The 18,400-nt window shown below is 43.2% G+C and overlaps 1 protein-coding gene and 1 long non-coding RNA gene across 15 annotated transcripts in view; one reads left to right on the forward strand and one right to left on the reverse strand.

Moving 5' to 3' along the window:
• DAB1 (DAB adaptor protein 1) overlaps positions 1 to 18,400 on the reverse strand; it is a 1,153,213-nt gene that overhangs the window by 1,115,063 nt on the left and 19,750 nt on the right. The gene's annotated exons all lie outside the window — the stretch shown is intronic.
• Positions 13,547 to 18,014, forward strand: LOC121027208 (uncharacterized). The gene is made up of 3 exons (XR_005788607.1): positions 13,547 to 14,162; positions 16,999 to 17,136; positions 17,520 to 18,014. It is a non-coding gene; the product is annotated as an uncharacterized LOC121027208 (long non-coding RNA).

Genomic DNA, 18,400 nt, shown 5'->3' on the forward strand with positions numbered 1-18,400 from the left:
AATGTAACATTAGTTTCAGGTGCATAATACACTGATGCATCAATTACAACACCCTAGGCTCATCACCACTAGTGCCCTCCTTAACCCATCACCCATTTAACCCATCCCTGCCCACTTCCCCTCCAGTAATTCTCAGTTTCTTCTCTATAGATAAGAGTCTGTTTACTGGTCTGTCTCTCTCTTTTTTTTTCATACATTCATGTTTTATTTCTTAAGTTCCACATATGAGTGAAATCATATAGGCTTTGTCTTTCTATGATTTATTTCACTTAGCATAATACTCTCTAGCTCCATGTGTGTTGTTGCAAATGGCAAGATTTCATTCTTTATTATTTTTTTTAAATACTAAATTTAAAAGTTTTTAATTTTTTAAATGTTTATGTTTGAGAGAGACAGAGACAGACAGAGCATGAGCAGGGGTGTGGAGGACAGAGAGAGAGAGGGAGACACAGGATCCAAAGCAGGCTCCAGACTCTGAGCTGTCAGCACAGAACCTGACACAGGGCTTGAACTCACCAACCGCAAGATCATAACATGAGCCGTAGTCAGCACTTAACCAACTGAGCCATCTAGGCACCCCAAATTTTAAAAGTTTTAAATATATATTATTATTTACTTATTTTGAGAGAGATAAACAGAGCATGAATGGGGGAGGAGCAGAGGGAGAAGGAGAGAGGGAGAATCCCAAGCAGGCTCTGTGCAGGCAATGCACAGAGCCTGATGTGGGGCTAGAACCCACGAAATGTGAGATCATGACCTGAGCCAAAATCAAGAGTCAGATGCTTAGCTGACTAAGCCATACAGGTGCCCCTCATTCTTTTTTATTATTATGGCAATTTTTTAAAAAAATTTTTAAATGTTTATTTTTGAGTGAGAGAGAGAGAGAGAGAGAGAGAGAGAGAGAGAGAGAGAGCAGAAGCGGGGGAGGGAGCTCCAGGCTCCGCACTATCAGCACAGAGTCAGATGCAGGGCTTGAACTCAAGAGCAGTGAGACCATGACCTGAGCTGAAGTCAGACGTTTAACTGACTGAGCCACCCAGGCTCCCCATGCCAACTTTTTAAATGGGAAAACTGAGTTTTAGGAAGTCCAAGATCTGGCAGCTAAGCAGTAGAACCAGGATTTAGACTGGTATCTGCCTGACTCCAGAGCTGGAGTTCTTGACCATCTATTGTTATGTTTTCTCACTCAGGGAAAGGCATTCCAGGATGGGGGAAGAGAACAGGCAAAGGCATGGAGGCTGGGACTGGCACAGCATGTTCATGAAACTGTCAGCAGGAATGCACGGTAGAAGCACAGGCTATGAATAGAAAATGGTGGGAAGGCCTGGGTGGCTGAACTGGTAGGGCATCCGAATCTTGCTTTTGGCTCAGGTCATGATCTCACGGTTTTGTGAGTTCAAGCCCCGTGTCGGGCTCTGTGCTGAGTGTGAGGTCTGCTTGGGATTCTTTCCTTCTCTCCCTCTCCCTCTACCCCTCCCCACTCACAACGTCTCTGTCTCTCTCAAAAATAAATATATAAAAACTTTTTAAAAAAATAAAAAAAATTAATTAGAAAATGGCAAAAGAAAAGCGACATCATGGAACTTTTGGTATGTCATGAGAAACAGTCTGGACTTTATCTCACACATTGATCTTTTCTTTCTGAGCTGAGAAAATGTATTGTAATCCTTATCAAGATTACCTCCACTGCCAGGAGGAAGATGAGCAACCTCAGAATGCTCTGGTCCATGGGGCACCTGGGTGGCTCAGTGAGTTAAGCGTCCAACTTCGGCTCAGGTCACGATTTCATGGTTTGTGAGTTTGAGCCCCACGTCGGGCTCTGTGATGACAGCTCAGAGCCTGGAGCCTGCTTCGAGTTCTGTGTCTCCCTCTCTCTCTCTTGCTGCCCCTCCCCCGCTCACACTCTGTCTCTCTCTCTCTCAAAAAATAAATAAACATTAAAAAAGAATTAAAAAAAAAAAGAATGCTCTGGTCCAAAAGTCTTTGTTTGTGAAGCTGTGTTGCTATAGAGAATCCATGTGTTCACTGATTTAGTGTTTGTTTTTATTCCAGCTGTTTCTTAGCACCTATCATATACTACGTACATGGAATTGCTGGTGAGCACAACAAACACGGTTTCTGTTCTCAGGAGCTCATGTGCAGATGAGACAGAAAATAAACAATGACCAAATGCTTAATCACCAATTGAGATAAGTTCCAAGAAAGGAAGGGTACGGTGAAGAGTTAAGCGTTAGGAATTTGGGGCTTCAATGCTTTCTTTGAGGAAAGGTTTATTAAGGGGTGAAATTAAGGACAAGAGCATCTAGGCAGAGGGAACCGATTGTGCAATAGTCCTGTGGTAGGAGTATCATGATTTGATGGAGAAATAGAAGCCTGGAGCAGAGAAAGCAGGGTGGGGAATACTGAAGATGAGGCCAGAAAGGCAGGTGGGAACCAAGTCATGTAGGGCCTTATAAGCAATGGTAAGGACACTGCTATGTCTGGAGCCTTGTAAAAACTTCTTAAGAGTTGTTTCTACATTTAGGATTTGTCCTAAAAAAGAAACATCTCCACTGTCTGACACAGTTATCTATATAACTTCTAGATTCTTTTTCTTTTGTCCTAGTTGCTTAAAAAGTCAGAGCTAAAATTATTTTAGACATTCCATTCAAATCGATACGGTGATATGTGGGTCTATTCTGTTCTTCCAGAAATTTCTTCTGAAGTGATGCCGATTTTTCACATTCAGAAATTCATTCTAATGAAATAACTTATTCTGAAGCTCATGCTGCACCTGCTCTTTGTCAGTTTTGCAATGGATTGTGGCCCAAGCATGAGTAGTTGACATTGCTAGAAATAAGTCATATGTCTACTAGCCCAAGCAACCAAATGAAGAGGAAAGGGAAGGTTAATACAAGGAAGTGAGAAAAGACACAAGTTTAAATCACTACAATTGTAATAAGATAATACTTCCCATTGCCTACGACTTTAAGGTTTAAAAAATATTCTCCATGTGTTTTCTCGTGCTTCACTAGTTTTGCCTCATTGCGGCTCAGGATTCTCCCCATTTTGTGGATGAGGAAACTGAGGCAATGAAAGATGAGAGTAACTTGCCTGTGGTCTCATTGCTAGTTGTGATGGGAATGGGATTCCCAGTCAGGTCTAAGACACCAAAGTCAATGCTCTTTAAACCTCACCGCCTGCAATGAACACACAGAAATGATTTTCAGATGCTCTGTCCTTTGGGATGCTCCACAGTGCAGACACAGCGAGTGCACAATCCTTCTGGCATTTCACAGCTGGTCTACCTTACAAAATAGCTGTGATCTCCCACCCCCAGATCCCACTGAACCCCTTCCCTCCTGCCGGGTTAAGCATCACCTCACTGTGTGGCTCAATAAAGAAAACCCTGGGACATTAATGGCCTTGTTACCACCACTGGTGCTTAACGACCCTGCAGTTTCCTGTGGAGTGTAGTCTCCCTAGGCCAGTTGTTAAAGACCCACTTCTTCATTCTCTGGTTCCAATGTATGTCTTTCACAGCAGCATCATGTTTTAGAGCCAGAGAGCAGACTGAGACACCCACTAGGTGCGAAGCACTGGAGGGTGTGCTTTGTACGCATTATCTTGTTGACAGCTCACTTAATCTGAAAGTTGTCCTGTGGTGTAGCCAGTATTGTCCCCATTTTACAGATGAGCAAAGTGAGTCAGGGTAAGCTGATAGGCAAAGACCATACAGTTAGTAAATAAAAGAGCCAGGATTTGAATCCATGGGCATGAACTTCAAGACTCACATTTGTAACCACCAGTATTGACACCCTTAGGCAATTCTGCTTTAAGCCCTGACACTGAGGTCATTTGGTTGGTTTGCCCTGAGAAAGCTGCAAAATCCTTACTACATTTATTGCCTCTTCTCTTAGGTACATCAAGGGTTACAGAAATACCGTCTCCCCCACTCTTGCAACTCCTTGAAATTGAGATAAATGCAGCTGGTGAGCAGAAACTTAAACCCATCCCACCTAATTTTAATTTACTGGAGTACAACACCTCAAGGCTTTTATTTCTTCCCATCGTGCCCACCAATTCGGAAGGAAACTTCATCATGAAGATAGAAGGAGTGAGCCAGAGTACTTGCATTCGAATGATTTCTGAACTCCACTGATTCCAGTTCCATTCAGGTACACATCAGCTAGTTGTTGAAAACCCTTAGTCCAATAAGAGAAACAAAGCTGCTTCGAGGTAGTAGGATTATTGCTGTTTCAGATCCAACATGGTTAAGAAACCCTCAGACCTCACCTGGTATTTTTGTTGCTTTTGAACGATGGCTCCTGGAGTCAATTACAGAAAAAGGAAAAAACACTCACACAAAATTTACGTATCGCTGAAGTTATTTTTTTTTTAATTTTTTTTTCAACGTTTATTTATTTTTGGGACAGAGAGAGACAGAGCCTGAATGGGGGAGGGGCAGAGAGAGAGGGAGACACAGAATCGGAAACAGGCTCCAGGCTCCGAGCCATCAGCCCAGAGCCCGACGCGGGGCTCGAACTCATGGACCGCGAGATCGTGACCTGGCTGAAGTCGGACGCTTAACCGACTGCGCCACCCAGGCACCCCTGAAGTTATTTTTAATATCAGTATCCTCAGGTCAGTATCTGATGTGAGGCAAGAAGAACCTGCAGTGATCTGGACGTTTTTAGAGGTGAGAATTGATAAGGCAGTGAGTTACCGTGTTGTCAGTCTCAATTTCCATATGTCTAAGAGGAGGAATTTAAAGAACCATTGAGGCCTTTCCTCACCCAGACGTTTCACAGAGAGAAACTCTAAGGCTGAGGATCAAAGGGGAAGGCCATATAAGTTTGGCTACAGCTAAGTTACTCTGTCGAACTGCTGAAGAGTCTGTATTCTGGAGTCCATTCCTGAATCAAAGCTGCAACCCCTGCTCTCCTCCAACAGTCTCTCTATCTGATGATTTCACCCCCCACACCGTTACTCATGTACATCCACTGCAATCCAAATGCCCCTCTCTGTTCCTGTAGCTACCACGTTAGACAGAGCCACCATCATCCCTTACCTGGATCATTCCAAGGGCCTGTTAACTGTAACCCTACCTGAGTCTTGCACCCACTTAACTCCACCCTTTACACTGCAGCCCAACGAATCATTCTAAAATGCAAAACATGTCACTTCCCCGTTTAAACCACTTCAATGTCTCATCACAGTCCAAAGAAATACAAGAAAAAGACCTTGCCAACCTGCTTCTGCTTACATTTCCAGCCTTACTTTCCACTGCCTTCCATCTAACTTCTTGCCATGCCATGGCACTAAGTCCTCTGCGCTTTTGCTTTGGCTGTTCTCTCTGCCAGGGATGTACTGCACTCCTCTTCCACTCAGATCCGTGGCTCTTACTCATAAACGCTCTGAGCCAGCTGACTTCATGACCCCCTGTTTGGAACAAGTCCCATACCTTGTGCTTCCGTAATATTCTTTGCATACCTTTTGCTTATTACTGGCCGAATCATCTGTAAGCCATAAGGAGCATCAGTATTTAGAGGCTACATCTAAGAATAGGGGCTGGTGACAGACACTCATAAGGATAAAGGAGGGAGGATGAGCAGACCAGGAGACAGTGGTAGTAGAAAAGCCAAAAGAAAACAAGAGATTTAAGAAAGATGGGAAAATATAAAGAACTCCTAACACTCAACAACAACAACAAAAAAACCCCAAATGATGCAATTCAAAAATGGGCAAAGGACCTGAATAGACGTTTCTCTCAAGAAGGTATATCAAGGGCCAATAAGCACATGAAAAGATGCTCAATCTCACTTATTGTCAGGGAAATGCAAATCAAAACTCCCAGGAGATATCCCCTCACGTCCATTAGGATGGGTGTTTCCAGAGTAACAAAAAAATAAATAAATAACAAATGTTGGTGAGAACGCGGAGAAACTGGAACCCTGTACACTGTTTCTGGGAATGTAAATTGGTGTTGCTGCTGTAAGGAACAGCATGGCAGTTCCTAAAAAAAAATAAATAAATAAAAATAAATAAAGAAATAAATAAATAAAATAGAATTACTATACGACCCAGAAATTCCACTTCTGGCATCTATCCAAAGAAATGAAAACAAGGACTCAGAGATTTGTTCATAGCAAGATTATTCATAATAGCTAAAATATGGAAGCAACCTAAGTGTCCACCCATGGATAAATGGATAAAAGGAAATGTAGTCTACCCAGAGAGTGGAACATTAGCCCTAAAAAAGAAGGAGATTCTGACACATAGTACAACATGGATGAACCTTAAGTTCATTAAGCTAAGTGAAATAAGCCTAATATTAATACTATATGATTCCTGTTATAAAGGTACCTAAGTAGTAAAAATCACAGGGAAAGAAAGTAAATAGTGATTGCCAGGGGCTGATGGAAGGGGGAATAGGGAGTTTGTGTTTCATGGGTACCGAGTTTCGGTTTTACAAGATGAAAAGAGCTCTGGAGACAGATGCTGGTGATGCTTGCATAATAACGTGAATGTACTTATGCCACTGAACTCTGCACTTAAAAATGATTAAGATTGTAAATTTTATGCTGCATTTTACCACAATTAAAAAATGGGAAAAAAATAAACATGGAGTTAGTCTCCTGTATAAAATTCTGTTTGAACATCCAGTGAAATGAGTTCTGTTGGACTGAGCAACATAGAAATCCTTGGTGCTCTTAGAAACAGGTTTTTGGATGAATAACCAATGAACACGTGGATTATTTCTTTACTAATCTTAATTCTTGCTTATGGGCTTGCTAGCCTTCAGAAGGTACAGGTTTGTAGAAGCAAAATGTTGGCAAGTTTTTATCAAGGATCAGAAAATGCCTTATGTTGGAGCGAGGCTGTTTTTGACTGAGATCACCCTTTCCGGACAAGCAGATTCAAAGTGACTGCTCTCAGGGCAGGCCACTGTGGCCACAACAGGGCTTCTTTGGCTTCTAGCTGGAGCAAATGATCCTGGAAAATCTAATTACAATAGGCAGGGAGTCAGAACGGGCGTTTTCTTTCCAGCAGTAAAATTTGCAGCAAGGGTAGGTTTCAGAGAGCTTCTGTTGGGGAAGCCAATATATCAAAGACCATTGAAAGAGACAGATTCTGTTTCTCTCTGCTCCTTGATGCAGCTGAAGAAATGGGCCTTACTGAGACCACTAACATAAAAACGGCATGCCTTACTGGAGTCGATGGGGCTGACTGCTCTTTTTCCTCCCTTCTCCTGTCATCCTCTTCCTGGTTCTATAGGCTAAACCATCCTAGCTTTCTCTGTGCCCCTTAAATACTCTAAGCATCTCTGGGCCTCTGCCCTTGCTATTCCGTTTGCCTAAAATTCTTCTCCAAGATCCTTGCAAGTCTGCCTCCTTTTTGTCCTTCAGATCGCAACTCAAATGCGCTCCTCCTCAGAGGTACCTTCTGTAGCCACCATGGTCAAGGTACCCCTCAACTCCAGTTGACCTCTGGCCCGCCCGCTCATAGTATTTTCTTTACAGCATTAGTATGTTCAAGAGATATTCTCATTGATCTGTGTGTGTGTGAGTGGTCACTGTCTATCTCTATTAAACTGTTAGCCTCCTGAAGGCAGGGGGCTGATCAGTGCCACACTGACACATCTTCTTGAACCAAATGGCACCCAACACATTAGGCACTCTGTTAAATGAATGCATGAATGAAGGTTTTCAAATGACCACAAATCTTCATGCATAAGCCAAGTTCTTCGTATCTCCACATCGGGCCTCCCGATTACTCCTTAAAGCTTCCAAAAAGCTAGCATCTTCGTCCCTCTGAAGAATATAATCCAGTGAGTGGCTCTCAAATGTGGGCTGCGTTAGAACAACCGGGGTACTAGTTTAAAATACTAGGTTTCAGGGCCTTCCCCCCAGACACTCTATTTCAAAAGCTTGGAATGTGGCTCTGTACTCTGCAGGAGAGCCTGATGAAACTAGCAAACCACTCTTGGAAAACACAGTTCTATAGTTTAGCCCCTACACCCCTCATACCTCATAGAGCCTACTATGACAACTCCAACCTTGGTGTATGCTGGGAGGGAAGGATGGATGGATGGATAGATGGATGGACTATAATTCTTATAGGCCAACCAACACAAAAGGAAGGAAACAGATGATTATGCTCATTGTGGACTTTCTAGGCAGAGACCACAGGAGGAACAAGGGCTGAAGAGATATTTGGGATATCCGATGGAGAGAAAATCAGAAGCCTCCATGGTTCTTCATGGTTTCAACATAAAGGGACTAAATTCATATGGATTCTTCCAGGGTTTCCAGAACTGGGATTCAATTCTCGATCACCTGAACTAAAGTGTTATCTGAGTAGTTCTATTATGGCAAGTTTTTCAACAGCACATAACAATTAGAATAAGCATCTTATCGTTTTCAGGTACTTTATATAAATTCCTTTAATTCTTAGAACAACCCTAAATGTTCCTGTCTGCATATTACAAATGAAAAAAAAAAATGGGGGTTGAAACAACTGGGTCAAATCAAGGTGATGGGCAGGGATTTGAACTCAAGGCCGTGTGGCTCCGAAGCCCATGCTCCTCCCACCCTGCAGCCCAGAGGAGACATGTTTTCCTTCCTGAAGGTCAAAGTTTTGGGTGTTTGGTATGTTTATGTGCATGTGTATGTGCAGAAGAGAGAGGCCAGTGACTTTCTGTACACAAGTGTGTTGTGTTTTCGTCTCTACAGGTGCCTGTATCTGTTGGTTCTTCTCTCCCTGGGCTCGCATAATCCTGGTCATTCCATTTTTACTTATATCTGGGATATTCTCTCTCTGTTTCAGTTAAAATTAAACACACACACACACACACACACACACACACACACACACACACTATTCTTAAGAACACAGTAACATGACCACTAGAATCAAGAGAGGTAGGCTCTGAACCCCTGGCTCAGATTCCCAAAGGCTCCTTCTCTGGGTTTCTATGTAGACTCATTCCCTTCCCTCCTCACATAGGTTTCACCCACTAGAATCTATTGAAGCACTGTCTCTGGTTCTAGCTCCCTTCTCAGAGCACATCGATAAAGGAAGAAAGGATTGTAATCCTTCTTACATGTAGGAAAGCAGGAAATTATGTGGTAATGGAAGAAGACTCATCCATCTTGCCCCTCCCCCGACCCCAGCTAGACAAGATCTTTCGCGCGCGCGTGCACACACACACACACACACACACACACACACACACACCTCTGTCTATGTGTCTCCTGGGGTTAATATTCTCCAAAGGCTTCTCCTGATCTAAATGAGTGGATACAGCCAAGTCTGCCCTCCCTCCATTCCTGCATTCTTCTGGGGTCCCTCTGTCTGTGTTAATGACATGCTGGCCACCTTCTAGCTCCTCAAAAACATGGAGCACTTTCCTGCCTTGTGGCCTTCTGCACAAAGTAGTCCCCTGTCCTTAGGCAATTCCTACTTGTCCTTCAGGGCTCAGCTCAGAGGTGGTCCACTGATCTCCTTGCACCCACACAAGGCCAGATGCACCTTTTGCAAACTCTCAGTGCACCTGGAATTAGTTGGCTATGCAACCTGGTTTTTCATGACCATCTTCCCCAGCTTAGGAAAGCGTACTGAGGGCCATGCCTGTCTTACACATTTGCGCGTGTCCAGCGCTTGTAAAAGGCTTGTCATTTAGTAGATATAAATGCAATTAAGTGTTTGTTGAGTGAAGGGATAAATGAGCCTTAGTTTCCTCATCTGTAAAGTAGAGATAACAAAAACCCTATGAGGATTAAATGAGATAACAGATGTGACACTGCCTGACCCATAATAAGATTTTGTTTTTGTTTTTTGGTTGTTCTCTAGATAGAGAAGCTCAAAAATGAAATCAGCTGCCTCCCAGGATTGTAAGTTTTCTGCCATTAGGGGCCTTTGAACCTAATATGGATGAAAATTTTGCAGGGATATTGTAGAAGGAATGGTCAGTGAGTCTAGATGAGTGGTGCAAAATCTTGGCTTCACATTACAATCAACTGGAGAGTTAAGACAAAAAAAAAAAAAAAAGACTCATGACCCCAGAGATCCTGATTTAATTGGTCTGGGATGGGATCCAAGCAGGAATATTTTTTAACCCAGACAATTCTAATGTGAACCATTTTGCTAACCACTGGTTTAAAATAGATGATCTTTAAATTTTCTTCTAACCATGAGAGGCTGTCACTCCAGGAAAGCAAAAAGACCACTGTTTCTTCTGAGAGAGGGAAAGAAGGAGGGTGAGGAAGGAAGAGGTGGGGGAGGAGGACAAGAGAAAGGGAGGGGAAGAAGGAGGGGGAAGGAGAGAAAAGAGGAGAGCGGAAGAAGAAGAAGGAGAAGAACGCTTCAGCATAGTACATTTTTGTTTTTAATTTAAAAATTAAAAACCTATAGGTGTATGATTCTAGAGTCAGCCACAAGGCAATTTAAAGAGCACTGGCTTTGGAGTCTCAGATCCTCTCTAGTGAAGAATTCGGGGCCTTTCTAGCCTTGCAATTTAGAGTAAATCACTTGCCTCACTGAACTTGTTTTCCCAGTTTAAAACGGAGAGAAGGATAACCTTGTTAGAGATTCTGCAAGAATTCAATAAAGTAAGATATACAAAAGGGTCCCGAAAGTGTTAGCACAAGGTAAGTTCTCGGTAAGGAATTGATATGTGTGTGTGTATATATATCTTTTATTATCGATATGAATACATTATGGAAGCCTACATGCAGTTATAAGGCATTATTGTTGTGATTACTGGCCAGCCCAGGTGGAAAGCTATGGAATTGATTTTTTCTTTCTTTCTTTCTGTTTTTTTTTTAGCCCAGAAACATTCTTAGAGGGCTGTGGTTTTCTCTCGTGTACTGGTGTTGGTTAAGTCTTCTTAATAACACACACACACACACACACACACACACACACACACACTCACACACACGTGTATACACATACACACACACATACATATATTTTTCCTTTTTTCTGAGTCCCCACTGAATGACAGCATGCCTGAGAAAATATGAATCAGAATTTATGGTGTTGTGCTACTCTCCCCCAGGGTGTGGGGTCACATATATATTGCTAGAAATGATCCACCCACTCGTTGCTCTCAGGGTCCTTACAGAACTGAACACCTGACCCTAAACAATGGAGGGAAAGATTCAAGGGTCGGCATTGCAAGGAATGAAATTTTAAACACATTCTCAGTATCGGCTTGTAAAAGGATGCCAGTTCCTGAGCATGTCCTGTCTGAAAGAATGGTCACTGACGCATACAAGCAAGCCAGGTCACATTTCCCCACACTGACACAACCTCCAGCACAGGAAACAAGCCCAACGCAGGGGAGTCTCCACACCAGCTGAGCCTGGCTGCACCCCTCACTATCTGTGAATATACAGGCAGGCCCCCTGGCCTTTCTGGAACCCCTCACTTACTCTGTGAAATGCAGCAGTCATACTTGTTCTGGTGACCTCCCCCCCCTGCCCCGCCCCAAGCTGCCTGAGGGTCACGAGCCAGACTCCAGGCAAATGCTTTTTTGGCACTGCAAGCCAAGGATGGCTAGGATTGCCAATGATGACTGAACACATTGGGGTCTTAAGAAACCTTCAGTTCCTTTTTTTTAAGTTTATTTATTTTGAGAGAGAGAGTGCATGCAAGAGCAGGATAGGGGCAGAGAGAGAGAGAGGGAGAGAGAGAATCCCAAGCACAAGGTAAGTCCTCATTAAGGAATTGCTATATATACATATATATAGCATATATATACACATATATATAGCATATATATAGCATATATATACACATATATATAGCATATATATACACATATATATAGCATATATATATAGCATATATATACACATAAATATATGCTATATATATAACATATATATATATACACACTATATATATAGCATATATATATACACAAGTATATGTGTGTATACACACACACACACACACACACACACACACACACATATAGCATATATATATATATAGACTCTATCTCAGGAACCAAGAGATCATCACCTGAGCCAAAATCAACAGTTGGTTACTTAACCGACTGAGCCACTCAGGCACCCCAAGGAATCTTCAGTTCTAACAGGACTCTCAAAATCCTGGTTTCCTCATGAAGATATCCCTGTTTTGTTAGTCCTACACATTCCATAGCCCTATAATTCAAACATCTAATCTTCCTAGGTTTTAAAACTGTCCAGGGGGCTGGATACACCAGATAGGGTGGTAATGAAGAAGCCAAATATAGAGAACAAGTGTTTAATCCGCTGGAACAACAGTTCAGGCATAGAAACAGGCTAATGTGTTATAATGGTGATGACAAGGGGCACCTGGGTGGCTTAGTCGGTTAAGCGTCCAACTTCGGCTCAGGGCATGATCTCACAGTCCATGAGTTCGAGCCCCGCGTCAGACTCTGTGCTGACAGCTCCGAGCCTAGAGCCCGTTTCTGATTCTGTGTCTCCCTCTCTCTCTGCCCCTTCCCTGCTGGTGCTCTGTCTCTCTCTGTCTCAAAAATAAATAAAAACATTTAAAATTTTTTAAAAAATGGTGATGACAAGAGGGAGAGAGATGTGGGTTTAACACAAAGTGGGCTTTATAATGCTCTTTACAAGTATAGAGCTCAATTTTAGGGAAGAAGGGGCTATCAGCTTTTGACAAATGCAAACCACTGATGCCTACTGCAGATTCTGATATGCCTCGGGCATTCGGGTGGGATGGTGGGGAGAAGAACTGTGTGTATGTACTTAAGCATTTTGGAAAAATGTCCTGGGTAATTGTTACATTGTCTCTCTCCTCCAATCCCTCCATGGTTGAGAACTCCTGCTTAACATCATATGCTCCACATTATTTACGTAGCCCAACTAGGGAAGCAGCCCAAGTATCCATCAACCGATGAATGGATAAAGAAGTGACATATATGAAAGAGTATTATATATAGTATATACAATAATACATACATAATACTAATATAATACTATTATTATAATAGTATAATATAAAAGAAAAATTTTTAAAAAACAATGAAATCTTGCCCTTGGCAATGACATGGATGGAGCTAGAGAGTATAATGCTAAGCAAAATAAGTCAGAGAAAGACAAATACCATATGATTTTACTCACGTGGAATGTGAGAAACAAAACAAATGAGCAAGAAAAGCAAAAGAGAGAGGCAAACCAAGAAACAGACCCTTAACTATAGAGAACAAACTGGTGGTTTCCAGAGGGGAGGGAGGATGGGGGAAGTAGGGGATGGGGGATTAAAGAGTACACTTAATCATGATGAAAAAACTGAAACAAAATTATTTTTAAACTTTTTTTTTTTAACGTTTATTTATTTTGGGGACAGAGAGAGACAGAGCATGAATGGGGGAGGGGCAGAGAGAGAGGGAGACACAGAATCGGAAACAGGCTCCAGGATCTGAGCCATCAGCCCAGAGCCCGACGCGGGGCTCGAACTCACGGACCGCGAGATCGTGACCTGGCTGAAGTCGGACGCTTAACCGACTGCGCCACCCAGGAGCCCCAAAATTATTTAAAAAATAAAATTATGTGCTCCATAGAGACACCCGGTGAACTAAGCCTGGCTTATTTAACCTCCAGTTCAACTCCTGAGCATCAAACATCCTCCAGTCTGCAGAGCTGACTTTCCCACATGGTCTCTACCTATTAGTTATAATAACAATGGTAACAGGATGAATACCTTCCAGACACACAATACCTCACCATTGGTGAAACCCCTTCCCGTGTAACTATTTTATTGGATCCTCACCACCTTATCCCCATCTGACAGAAAGGAACTTGTGACTCAGAGGGGCAAAGCAACTTGCCTGAGGTCACACAGCCAAGAAGGGACTTGAGTTAAATCCAAGTCTCCCAGGTCTATAGCTACAGTTCTCTCCACTTCTGCCCCACAAATAAAAAGAACTATTAGTGCTGCTGCTCAACCCTTCATCTGTTTTAAACACTACTAGTTATTATGTGGTAGATACTGAGCTAATCATTTTACATACAGTATATAGCTTATTTCCCAAACAACCCTTCAAGGTAAGTATTACTGCCCCATTTTACAGCTAAAAACACTGAAGCTCAGAGGTGAAGAGACTTTCCCAAAACTGCCGTCGGTTTAGACATCCTCTCCTCCCTGATTCCTGCTGTTGACAGGTATGTCTGCACCAAAGATCTGCTTTGTGACCCCACAGCACTATCACACTGTGTTGACAGCAGTTGTTCAGACACGTGTCCTGTCCACGACTGTGGTCTCTCCAAATGCAGAGCTATGTCTGATCCCAAGGTCACTTGCAACAATCCCAGGGCTCACATACACTATGTGTGTGTATAAGTATCATAGAGCTCGGAGAATATGCCCAGAACTGGATTTTGAACACAAATCTTTCTGATCCCTGAATATCTTATTTGGTTCTATCAAAAACGGCCCCCAAACAGGCCAGGCATAAACCCAGATTCTGTCCTGAGAAAACTGTCCTTCTTTCCAAAGTGACTCTAGCCATTTCTCTAACCAGACCTAAAGGTATAGCTGGCCTTCTAACAAGAGAATGCCAACCCGGTTCCCAAAGATCACAGTACCTGGGTGAGACCAGAGCTGGCTAGGAATAATTAGCAAATTCTTCCTCCAGTCTCTGCATTAGGAAAAGGAAGTTCCAATTACAAATGTGCTGAGAAAATCGCTACTCAAATGCACAGAGTGATTTTCAAGGCATTGACACATCCCTGGTATGCTTGCTTATTAGATACAGGGGTTGAGGAGGATGAAGAAGTATTTAAAAGCTAGTTTTCAGACCAATGAATCTGAAGAAATTCTCTTTATTGGTCTGCAAGAGGAGGTGAGGATGGGGGGAGCAGAACCAGATCTGATAAAGGAGATTAAATGGCCTTATACATCTGACAGCAAAGAACAGTCCCCATGGGAATCCCAAATCCTGCTGGTGCTAATAAAGTGCACGATATTACTCCGGTAATATAGTGTACAATATAAGGCGTCCAGATGCCGGGGCCAGAGCCACGACCTACATCTTCCGCAAACCAATTTTCTGCTGGGTTGGATGTGTAAAAAAGAATCCAAATACAGATTTTTTTTTTTTTTTTTCCATCGCAAGAAGAATTGCTTCTCTGGCTTTTTTCCCTTGGCCTGTCTGCTCCTCCCACCCCTGCGTTCTCAAAGTGGGAATTACTTCTAATCCACTCACAGGAGAAATCACTGCCTCACCCAAGTGTGGGCTATTACGGAACAAGTGGGCTGCTTGTGGGCTTCCCAGTAGCCAAGGGGTCCAGGGGAACACACAGAGGATTTGCAATCACACACGCTAGGTTCAAATCCTCATTCTTCCATTTATAAGCTATGTCTCCTTGAGCAGATTGCCCCATGTTTCTCTAAGCACGATTCCTCACGCCCCTTACAGAAGTGCCCTGTGTGTTAAAGATACCGCATATGAAGTGCCTAGCACAACACAGAAGGTGTTTCACTGGCAATAACAATCAGCAGCAGTGGTACGAGCCGCTTCTGTTAGCTAAAAGCTTAAAGGCAACCTCTTAGAGGAAGAGCTCTCTTTTGGCAAGGAGTTTAGGGATTGAAAGCATTGAAGCTTATTAATAAGATGAACAGCAACAGTACTTTATTACCAGCTCCCGAGCATCCGCTGAATGTGACGTTATAAGCATTGTTATAAGCATCGAGAAAATGCTTATAAGGGAGCCCAGTCGCTCCCTTCCAAAACCTTGTAGACCAGTGGGGAAGCTGAGCAATGTCACGGCACACGGTGCATGATACCATGTCCCCAGCAATTTAACATCAGTCACCTCATTTGACCCTCCCAGGAACTGCACAAAGTAGGCAAGACATGCGTTGTTAATCCCCACTTAGTAGGCAACAAAACACAACAAAAAAACAAGATAGAAGAAGCAGCCCAGAGAGATGGAGTGGATTGGCTCAATTCGTATGTGAGGCAGAGTCAGAGTTGAGTAGGTCTTCTAAATGCTCATTTCCAGTCCTCGGGCCTGAACCACTCTGGGATGGCTCTGGCTTGGCCTGTGATCAGAACACCAGCTCTGGCCCTCTCAGAATTCATGACATTTCCACTGCCCACAATTATTCTGTTCAAAAATGTTGGAGACTTCTCAGACCCAGCCCAGGGTGGCATATGAGACATGCTATCCTAGTGTTACTTGGCTGATTATAATAAGGATGATAACAGATATATAATATCCTTCCTTTGTAGCACAATTTTTAGTTCAAACAGTGCTCTCCTATGTGCCGACACTAGTGAATGAGTGTGTGTGTGTGTGTGTGTGTGTGTGTGTGTTTTACTGTTAAAAGTAGATGTTATTATCCCATGTCACAGGGGATGAAAAGGAGGTTCTGAGAAGTTTACTTTCTCAAAGTCACAAACTAAGTAAAGCACAGAGGCCAGGCTCAAGGCAGCTGTCTAGAAGTCCAAGCCTTGGGCTCTTCTTACTGACATGCAGTCATCTGACTCATCACAGGTATGATGTGAATCCTCAGAATCTACACAGTGGGTGATAGTTCCCTCATCAGAGCACTCTGGAATGCAGTGAACAGTTAAGAGAATAAATGAAAATGCCCTCCATCTCCTCCTCAAAAATAGTTGACATGCATTGAACACCTGCTCCGTCAAAGGCACTTTGCCAAATGCTTTCCATGGACTATTTTGTATCATCCTTAACAGGTGAGCTCCATGATCAGCTTTACTTTACAAACAGACTTCGAGAGGTGAACTAACTTGCTCTGGGAACAGGGTGGTGTAGTTTGGATTTGAACTCAGGCAGTGTGGCCCCCACACACACTAACGATAGTATCCTTTGTTTAATCATCGGCACAATCTCCGACCAGTGTCTTATGGAGAAACCTATTGTTCACTGACTGCCACTAACTGCCAGACACAGCCCTCAAAAGCTAGTTATATTTACTCATTAAATCCTCATAAGCATCCTATAAGGTAGACATTACTGCCCCATTTTACAGAGGAGGATAACCGTGGCCAAAAGATGTTGACGGTTTGCCTAAGATTGCAGAACCTGCTAAAAGCAGAAGCATTTTCAAGCACAGAAACACCCGGGGAAATGTTCATTCTTCCTTCAACAACTCTGAAATCTCCTAAAAGTAAGTAATCTGAAATACACAAAGGAGAAAGGTGCGAAGAAGGAAACTGGAGGCAACGGAGCCAAAGGCCTGTAGCATTTTCACTGCACAGCTCTCCAAAATCAGTAGAGTTTGCAAAAGACTGGGTTTGTCTGGAAAGGCTCTGTGGAGGAAGCAGAACCCCAAGCGGGCCTTGAGGCCTGGAGGAGATTTGGATGGGCAAGGTATCCCAGAAAAGCATTTTAAAAATTGAAGTTAGGGGTCCAGAAATAGATCCAAGTAGCAAAGGGGAGCCACAGCAGTTTGCAAACGGTGGAGGAGGCCTATGTTGTAGGGTTGAAGCTTGTGTCCAACACAGTGTTTGGACGCCCACAGCAAACTGAAATCTCTTTGTTCTCCTTTAGCATGCAGCCCACCGGGAGTGGCAATGGAAAAAAGTCACAGGAAGAAAATAAACCAAGAAGGAAAAGATAACACACACATCTCGTGTGGGCCTGCAGGAAGGATGGGAGAAGCAGGGCAGGGAGAGGGAGAAGCACCAGCCAGCCTCAGTTCTTCCTTCGCTCATCCCTCCCCCTTCTTTTCCCTTCCCTCCCCCCTTTCCTGCATGCAGCAGCAAATGTATGAATGCTTGGATGGCTTGGCAAAACACTCTCCAAGATTTATTTCTGTTGGACAATCTTGCATTCTTTTTTTTTTCCCCCTGCTGACAACTCTGTCAACGGCAGGCTCCTCTGTGAGGCTGTGAATTTGGAAATCACGTACTTGATACAGACATTGTTGCAATGATACAAACCAGACTAAGAAAGTGGACTCCGGAGATCAGGGAGACCTGCAGACCTACTTGGTTCATTACCTGGGGGTCACCGAGACCTCAGGGCTTGGCGAAGAGACCATCTGGGGAGGGGGAGGGGGCAGCGGTCCTGGACGTGTGGTCAGTTCAAGGCAAGGAGATGGTTCCAGTAGTTCAAAAGCTAGATCTGTTTGTACGAGCTCCAACAGTAGCTTTGAATTGCTTTGAAACTCGAGTGTTGATAAGCCGCTAGGTAGCGGGGTACTGGGTAATAAATGTGAAAAATGTTTTGTCGAGTGCAGATTTCTATATCAGTGTAAAGGATTGTATTTATTACCTTTTTGTGAAAGGAAAGAAACGTATTTTATGTCTGTTTTTGGAAATTAGGCATATATAAGGACAAATAGACTTAGAAGCATAGAATTTCAGAGCTGGAAAGAAATTCATTCATTCCATCAGCAGGCATTTAGAGCCTGCATCCGGGAATCGGGC

This window comes from Herpailurus yagouaroundi, unplaced genomic scaffold, assembly GCF_014898765.1.
Source record: "Herpailurus yagouaroundi ecotype Mexico unplaced genomic scaffold, PumYag 77, whole genome shotgun sequence".
NCBI classification, from domain to species: Eukaryota; Metazoa; Chordata; class Mammalia; order Carnivora; family Felidae; genus Herpailurus; species Herpailurus yagouaroundi.